The sequence below is a fragment of the Ovis aries genome, chromosome 2, assembly GCF_016772045.2.
Source record: "Ovis aries strain OAR_USU_Benz2616 breed Rambouillet chromosome 2, ARS-UI_Ramb_v3.0, whole genome shotgun sequence".
Lineage (NCBI taxonomy): Eukaryota > Metazoa > Chordata > Mammalia > Artiodactyla > Bovidae > Ovis > Ovis aries.
The window spans coordinates 202,793,072-202,800,711 of NC_056055.1; positions in this window are offsets into that span (position 1 = coordinate 202,793,072).

A 7,640-nucleotide genomic window follows, 5' to 3' on the forward strand; every position below is an offset into this window, starting at 1 on the left:
GGCTGAGCAAGGTTCAGAGGGTTAAACACAAGTTTGTATAAAATTCATCCTTAATAAAGGCTGTACTTACAAGAGCTGGGGGGAGAGTGGGTAGGGAAAAAATAACACTCTGTATCCAATGTAAAGCTCAGTTCACTAGCAGTTCAATTCTGCTGGCATCAGAAAAAAAGATTCCATTTTAACATTCTTAGCGAAGCAATATCCAATGAGGCCAATGGGGAAAGTTAGCAGGGCAAAGGCAACATGCAGATTTTTGCCAAAGTAAGAGATTTGGGAATTCTGACTCTGAAAGCCTTAATCTCGATTTAACCATGTGAAGAGGTAATCTAGGGCCTGAACAGCTCTTTTCCTAGAGCAAAGTGGAGGCAGGCTTGCGGCAGGTGGGGTGGTTTAGAGGGGAGAAGGGGGAACAGTGGAGACAGAGGGATGCCTGAATTCAACACTACCTTTGACTAAGCTTACTCCTTCCCTCCATCCCTCCCTGTCAATACTGTATCCTCCTTGGCCTGTTTAGAGTGCCCTCTTGTGTCTGGATATGGTAATATTTTCATTTCTCAGCAGATACTCTAATGACAGCATCCATAAAACATATAATGGCACCTTTTTTTTTTTTTTAATAACCACACTAGATTCAGAGCCTATACCTCAAATTCAGGCACAGGTAGGCTAGGATTCCAGGCTGCCCTCGGGTGCCAAACAATAAAGGTGAAAGAAACAGTCACTTGCTCCCAAATTTCCTAAACAAACTATAAAATAGCAAGTGTGTTAGTCACTCAGTTATGTCTGACTCTTTGCAATCCTATAGACTCTAGCCCATCAGGCTTCTCTGTCCATGGAGTTTTCTAGGCAAGAATACTGGAGTGGGTAGCATTCACTTCTCCAGGGGATCTTCCTGACCCAGGGATTGAATGCAGGTCTCCCACAATGCAGGCAGATCCTTTACCATCTGAGTCACAGGGAAGCCCATATCACAGTGAAAGATAATGAAAAATAATAATCATTCAATGACTAATACTTTGCTCTAGCATTTTTCAGAAAGTACTGAGCCATCTTAACTGATCTAATTTGGTGAGAAAAAATAGGAAGAGTTGCTAGCCAGGGTTTCATTTGAAGCACAATTTTAATACTATTCATTGCAAACTATTCAAAGGAATTTTTGTTTTTCATATTTTTGCTTTTCCCAGCAAAGCTTTATAAATCCTAAAGAAGTTTTCTGTCCATTCTTAGTTTCCAAGAACCAGGTCCTTGATCCTTGGAGGCAGATTAGCCCAAATGAGAGTTTAATTTCATTATAGCAGCCCCTCGGGCAAGGCACTCCAGCATGGACTCAGTCACGCTGTCAGAGAAACACACAAGATTCTCACTAATTCTTTCTGGTAACTGATTCTCAGAAGTCCCCTTATCTGTGAACTCTGCTTCTTCCTACAGCTCAGAAGCATTTTCAGTGTTACTATCAAGTTCAGTTTCAGAGCAGAAATAACCACACACAGTTTTTACAGAATACATAAATTTAATGGCAAATTTGTCTACTGTATTTGCCTGAGAGTGTGCATAGATTTCTGGCAAAAAAAAAAAAAATGTATTTTAGTACCATGATTGCAACCATGACCAAAGACACTTCTACAGAAAATAAGCATAAAAAAGACTTCCTGTCAAGAACAGAAAACTACTCTATTTTTAACTTAAGTTTGAGTTAGATTTACCTATTCCTAGTTTTTTGGGGGAACATGTACTTTTCGTAAATTACCATTAAGCTGGCCAATAACATCATTACTCCTCTGCTAGTGCCTGGCACATAGTGGTGGTTTAGTCGCTTAGTCATGTCCAACTCTTGTGACCCCATGGACTGTAGACCACCAGGCTCCTCTGTCCATGGGATTCTCCAGACAAGAACACCGGAGTGGGTTGCCATTTCCTCCTCCAGGGGATCTTCCCAACCCAAGAATCAAACCCAGTCTCCTCCATCTGCACGCAGATTCTTTACCATCTGAGCTAAAAGGGAAGACCTGGCACATCAGTTCAGTTCAGTCAGTCCCTCAGTCGTGTCTGACTCTGTGACCCCGTGAGCTGCAGCATGCCAGGCCTCCCTGTCCAACAGCAACTCCTGGAGCCTACCCAAACCCATGTCCATTAAGTCAGTGATGCCATCCAACCATCTCATCCTCTGTCATCCCCTTCTCCTCCTGCCCTCAATCTTTCCCAGCATTAGGGTCTTCTCAAATGAGTCAGTTCTTCACATGAGGTGGCCAGAGTACTGGAGTTTCAGCTTCAACATCAGACCTGGCACATAGTAAGTACTCAATAAATACAAGGAAGAGAGAGCAACTATGAAAGAATGACCAACTCCAATGCGCTAGAGAATTCTGGAATCTAAATGACTTGTGCAAAATAATCCAGTCTGTCAATTCTAGAGAATATGGGAAGAGGCCAGCAGCTGAAGTCCCAGCCCTGGGGAAGGCTCTCTGGATTCATATCAGGGTCCCATCGCCTCCTGGCTGCCAGTGTGGACACATTTCTAAACAGCTCAATATCTCCATTTCTCCACAGGTTAATGGGACTAATAACCATACCTATCTTGAAGGGTTGCTACACAGATTGAATAAGTTAATATTTGCAAAGTAATAATTTGGAATAATGCCTAGCACTTTGTACAGAGACAGTAACCACAGAGTAATTTGAATGGAGATGCTTTATAAATTTATATGGGGAAGCTTTATAGAGAGAAAAATGTATGTATATATGAAGCTATAAATAGTAATGGGAGTAGCTACTAAAGAAAACAGGAATAGCAGACACTGGGATGGTTACTGTTAGAGCTTGAGGCAGAGGAAAAGGATCAAGTTTGCGAAAGTTCACCACCACCACCCACCAGCCCTGCTCCCAAGGCTGAGATTCTGACCTTGTTGCACAGGGTATGGCTATGGCTCCAGTAGAGGTCAAGAAGCTCCCTGAGGTGCTAACAAGAGAGAAGCTCCCTACAGGGCACTGGAGAACCAAGGAACTTTCCCTTAACAGGCTGGTCAACTCACCAAGGGTCCAACCCCAGGGATGCCAATGAATTCACTGGGAATCCTGCTGGGCACCAGCTAGGAAGCTTCCTGCAGGAAGTAATATTGAATGAACTGTGAAGCCAACAAGGAGACCTGTGGGAACAGAACCTGCTGTTGCTGAAACTTGGGCCCATGGGTTTCCCACACCCCAACTGAGCACTCGTTGCAGGAACAAGAACACAGGAACACTCACTGAACAAAGCCTCCTCTTCCTTCAGGGTCCCTCCAGTGGCAAAGTCAGCTGGCCAAAGGGAAGTGCTTATGGGGTCCAGCTCTAGGATCACAAACAGGACAATGAAGAGTAGATTTGAAATCAAGAGGCAAAGAGTTGATACCTGGCATACCCTTAGAAGGGCTTACCAGCTCAGCTGGTAAAGAATCCGCCTGCAATGCAGGAGACCCCAGTTTGACTCCTGGATCAGGAAGATCCACTGGAGAAGGGACAGGCTACCCACTCCAGTATTCTTGCCTGGAGAATCCTCATGAACAGAGGAGCCTGGCAGGCTACAGTCCATGGGGTCACAAAAAGTCGGACACGACTGAGTAACTAAGCACAGCACCCACATACCCTTAGAAAGCACTAAAAGAGTACCTGATAAATAGATCATAGCTGTGAGACACACAGATGCACTAAGTCCTATCTAGCTCATTTCTGGAAGCAATGTCAAGCTCCTATAAGAAGAGGCCTAGAATAGAGCTGAAAGGCCTGCATGTGACATGCATGTGAATCCTGCTAGAGGCAACGCAGTTTACCAAACCCTTCTGTGCTTCAGTTTCCCCCATCTGAAAAATGGAGATAATAATATGACACCTACATCATAGGGTTGGTGTATTTAATTAAGTTAACATATAAAGGGCTTAGAAGGATACATCTTAGTTTTTATTAGATATTAATAGCTGCTTGGTTATAACAGCAAACAAAAATGTCTTTTAATATTATACTAAAGCCAGAAATGTGAGAACTAACAGGATCGAATTTTTTAATTGGCAGGCCTGGGACAGCCTTCCTTTATTATTCTCCCCCCTCAATTCCCAGGGCTCCATTCCTGCCAGTGTTTGACAGCTCTAAAGTTCCCTTACTCATCCACACCTCCCAATTAGGAGAGGCAGCCACCAGTATTTTGCTCAGGTTAAGTTATTCAACTACTGCAGTGGTTCTCAACTTGGGGTAATCGATTTTGCGTCCACCCTCCAACCCCAGGAGACATCTGGAAAAGTTTGAGAACATTTTGATCGTCACAACTGGGGCAGGGTGCTGCTCAGTACCCCACAGTGCACAGTATAGCCGTCCTCAATAAAGAATTGTCTAGTCCAAAAGTGTCACAGCTGAAAACCCCAATCTGGAGGTTCCAAGGGCTCTGGAGAAAGAAAACAGAAATAGCAGATGAGCAAGGACGTCCTGCCTTGTTCCTCCAGCTGCGCTGAGTTCCCACCTGGTTCAGCCCATGTTACCAAATCCAGACCATCTGGCCCATAGCTGGAATCTCAGTGTACAGTCTCTGATGTCTTTGGGCTATTCATGTCATCTACATAGAAGCTGGGTTCCCACATCTTCCAAACCCAGAAATTAGGGCATAAGTTCTTGAAAGAAGTGCTACTCAAGTTGAATGTCCACATTTTCAAGAACCCTTGGCAGAAAGAAGCAATGTTCATCTTCTTCCAACTTCAGCAAATACATGACCTTTTTCTTTCCATAAAGTGCTCTGTTTAAAATGTTTCACTTCTAAGTTTCAGGCCCTCAAATTTATTCCTGTAGCTGAACAAAATTTTACTAAGGTAATGGAAGTTCTAGGTAAAAGAAGGGAAAAGATGAGAAGCAACATTATAAAATGAAAAGCTGTTAAAATAAATAAGTAGGACAGGGTACCGATTGACAGTTACTGTAAAATTCTGTTTGTCTTAGCCACAGCTTGCATCAGGAAGTGTCTAGCCAGCAAATCTAAAATGCGTATTGGCTGTCTGAGGCAACACATGTGAACAAAGAAAAATTAGCTTTTCTGTAACAACGTAAACCATGTGTAGCTCATGAGGCCGACAGAACTGCAAGTGAAAACGGTCCCTTTGAGGCTTCACCACCAACCAAATTTCGTGCATATAAAATTCTGAAAACAGCTGGAAACCAGTCTTTTTTGTTTCTGTTAGTTATTCATGATGTTTCCTTTCCTGACTGTACTACATGCCTGAAATCCTGCATTTGATTGCATCTGACTGAAAGCTGCAGCCCTCAAGAATCACTCATCCGCTCTTCACTGGCTGAGGAATTCAGCAACTTGTTGACAGTTTTCGAGGGAAGAGTTTCAGCATATGGAAGAATGACAGTATTTTCCATAATTAAAAAGTTCCTGGCTAACTTAGGAATACACATATGTAAATCATTTAAAAATATTTTTCACTTGCTACAGCAGAAGCTCTCTCCCTTCATCTTATGAAGTTTATACTTTCCACTTAGTTTCTAACCAACATCCTACCAAATGTTGATTAAAGCTCAAAGTATATAAATAGGGCGACCCTTTACAAGGCACCCCACATTCATGTAAAGGTTAGCATTTTTGCCTTTACAGCACAGTTTACTACCACAGGGTCTATATGCACATTCAAAATGCTATTTAAATAAAAATTCCTGTATGAACGATTTCTCAGGGAAGGCCAGATATGCTTGATATCAATTCCTTCTTTAGAAATCAAGGTATAGTTGATAATAATTATACTGTATTTAACCCTAGACTTCGAAGTGAATCAACAATTTTTTTCAATGTTAGTACCTGCTAAGGAAGCAATAGGGTTCAGTCTGTGAATGAAAAATTGCATCAGCAATTCTAGCAGGGGCAGTAAGGCAGGAGGGGAGGGGCCAGGCTGCTTTTTTCCTTTCTCAGAAGTCAGGCAGCATCTGTCTGACCTCTCTGGGATCTCATGAGCCACATCTCTGAATTACTTTAAACAACCTGACAAGCTATGTAACTGTAATGATCATTACTAATGATAACTGTGGTCATGAACAACAATCATCAAATTAAGGGACTTTCACAAGCATCTCCTTTGTTCGACAAGATAAATTTTGCAAGGTCAGAAATCAGTTTCTGTACCCCATGAAGACTGCTACCAGATACATTTTATAAAATAATTGGGGTAGAAGAGGGGGTGGGGTGGTTGCCCTAACTGTCAGCAACATACTAGAGGCCTACTATGTACCAGGCATTGCCAGTACAGAGGTGGCAGAGTCCCTCTAGAAGACAGACATGTGAAGTTAGTTACATCTAGCTTTTCCTTTGGTCAGTGATGCTGTGTCAGTCTGTGAAAATTAGATTGTGAAGCTAAAATGTGAGTTGGGAGCAGCGCAGTCATTATTGTACAGTCTTAACTATGTTAACTTCATCCTCCTGATCTTTAAAGGACTAGGAAAGACTAACCTTCATTATGTTGTTCTGAAACTAAAAAGCAAAATAAACACAATGAAATAAAATATATGAAAATACTTTAAAACTATAACATAAGGCAATATTGAAACAGAAACTTGGTATTTAAAAATACAAATGAAACAACTGTTTCAGTAGATTGCTACTGTCAGCCTTAGGCTTTCCACTGCATAACTAACCAGTTTTAATCAGGGCAAACCAGTTTTCAACACAGATTACCTAGAAGGGCATAGTTAATTATCTTTTTTATAAAAAAGATAATGAACAATACTTAAATACCCTAACTCATCCCATTCAGAATTTCTATTGTGTCCTTTGACCCAACAATTGCACAAACCTACTTTTCCAAAGTAATGATACTGAATTACTATTTTATAAAGCATCCTTTCATTAAAAAAAAAATTTTATTTTCCAGGAAAGGCCAGGGGTTATGATGAGTTGCCAACTCGTATGTTTGTAGAGTCTGGTATTAGGGAAAACGTTTCTTCATGTAAAATGAACGCACCACCCCCCCACTCCCCCACCACAATCACACCAAAATAAAGTAATTTTCAAGTTCCAGGAGCATTTTGACTCCTGATATTTATAAGGGAAAGTCTGTACCTTTCCACTTTAGCTGTGCCATGGCCCAGTAGTTATTCCAAAAACTCACCTCTTGTAAAGGCCAAATCTGCTCAATAGATGTCCCTTAAACTACTTGGTGCAAAGAAAGGCAGGCTGTCAACTCAATCAACCATGATTAACTTTCAACATGTTTCCTCTCCAGACAAAAGTTTACTATGTATAAAATACACATCTATTACTATAAAATCTTCTTATATGAATCAGCAATTCAAAATGTCATAGATCAAGCAATACCATTAATATCCTAAATGAAAGGACTGAAAACTCACTATGGTCTTTAATTTTCAGAAGACCTGGATTTTAGTGTTTTTCAAGGTGACTGCATATTTTATATATTCCCCAGGGGACTATCATTCATGAATCTTTAAATATTCACTTTTTCTACCCAAATAAACCATTTATTTTTAAAAGCTGATGGTACTCAGATAGCTATCCAAATTGGTTTAACTATTTCATACATTAACTATACAAGAAAGCAATTTTGTGAGCAGAAACAGATATAAATGAACAAACTTTCAAACTACTAAAGGGCTCCAGGACTTAAAAATAAGTA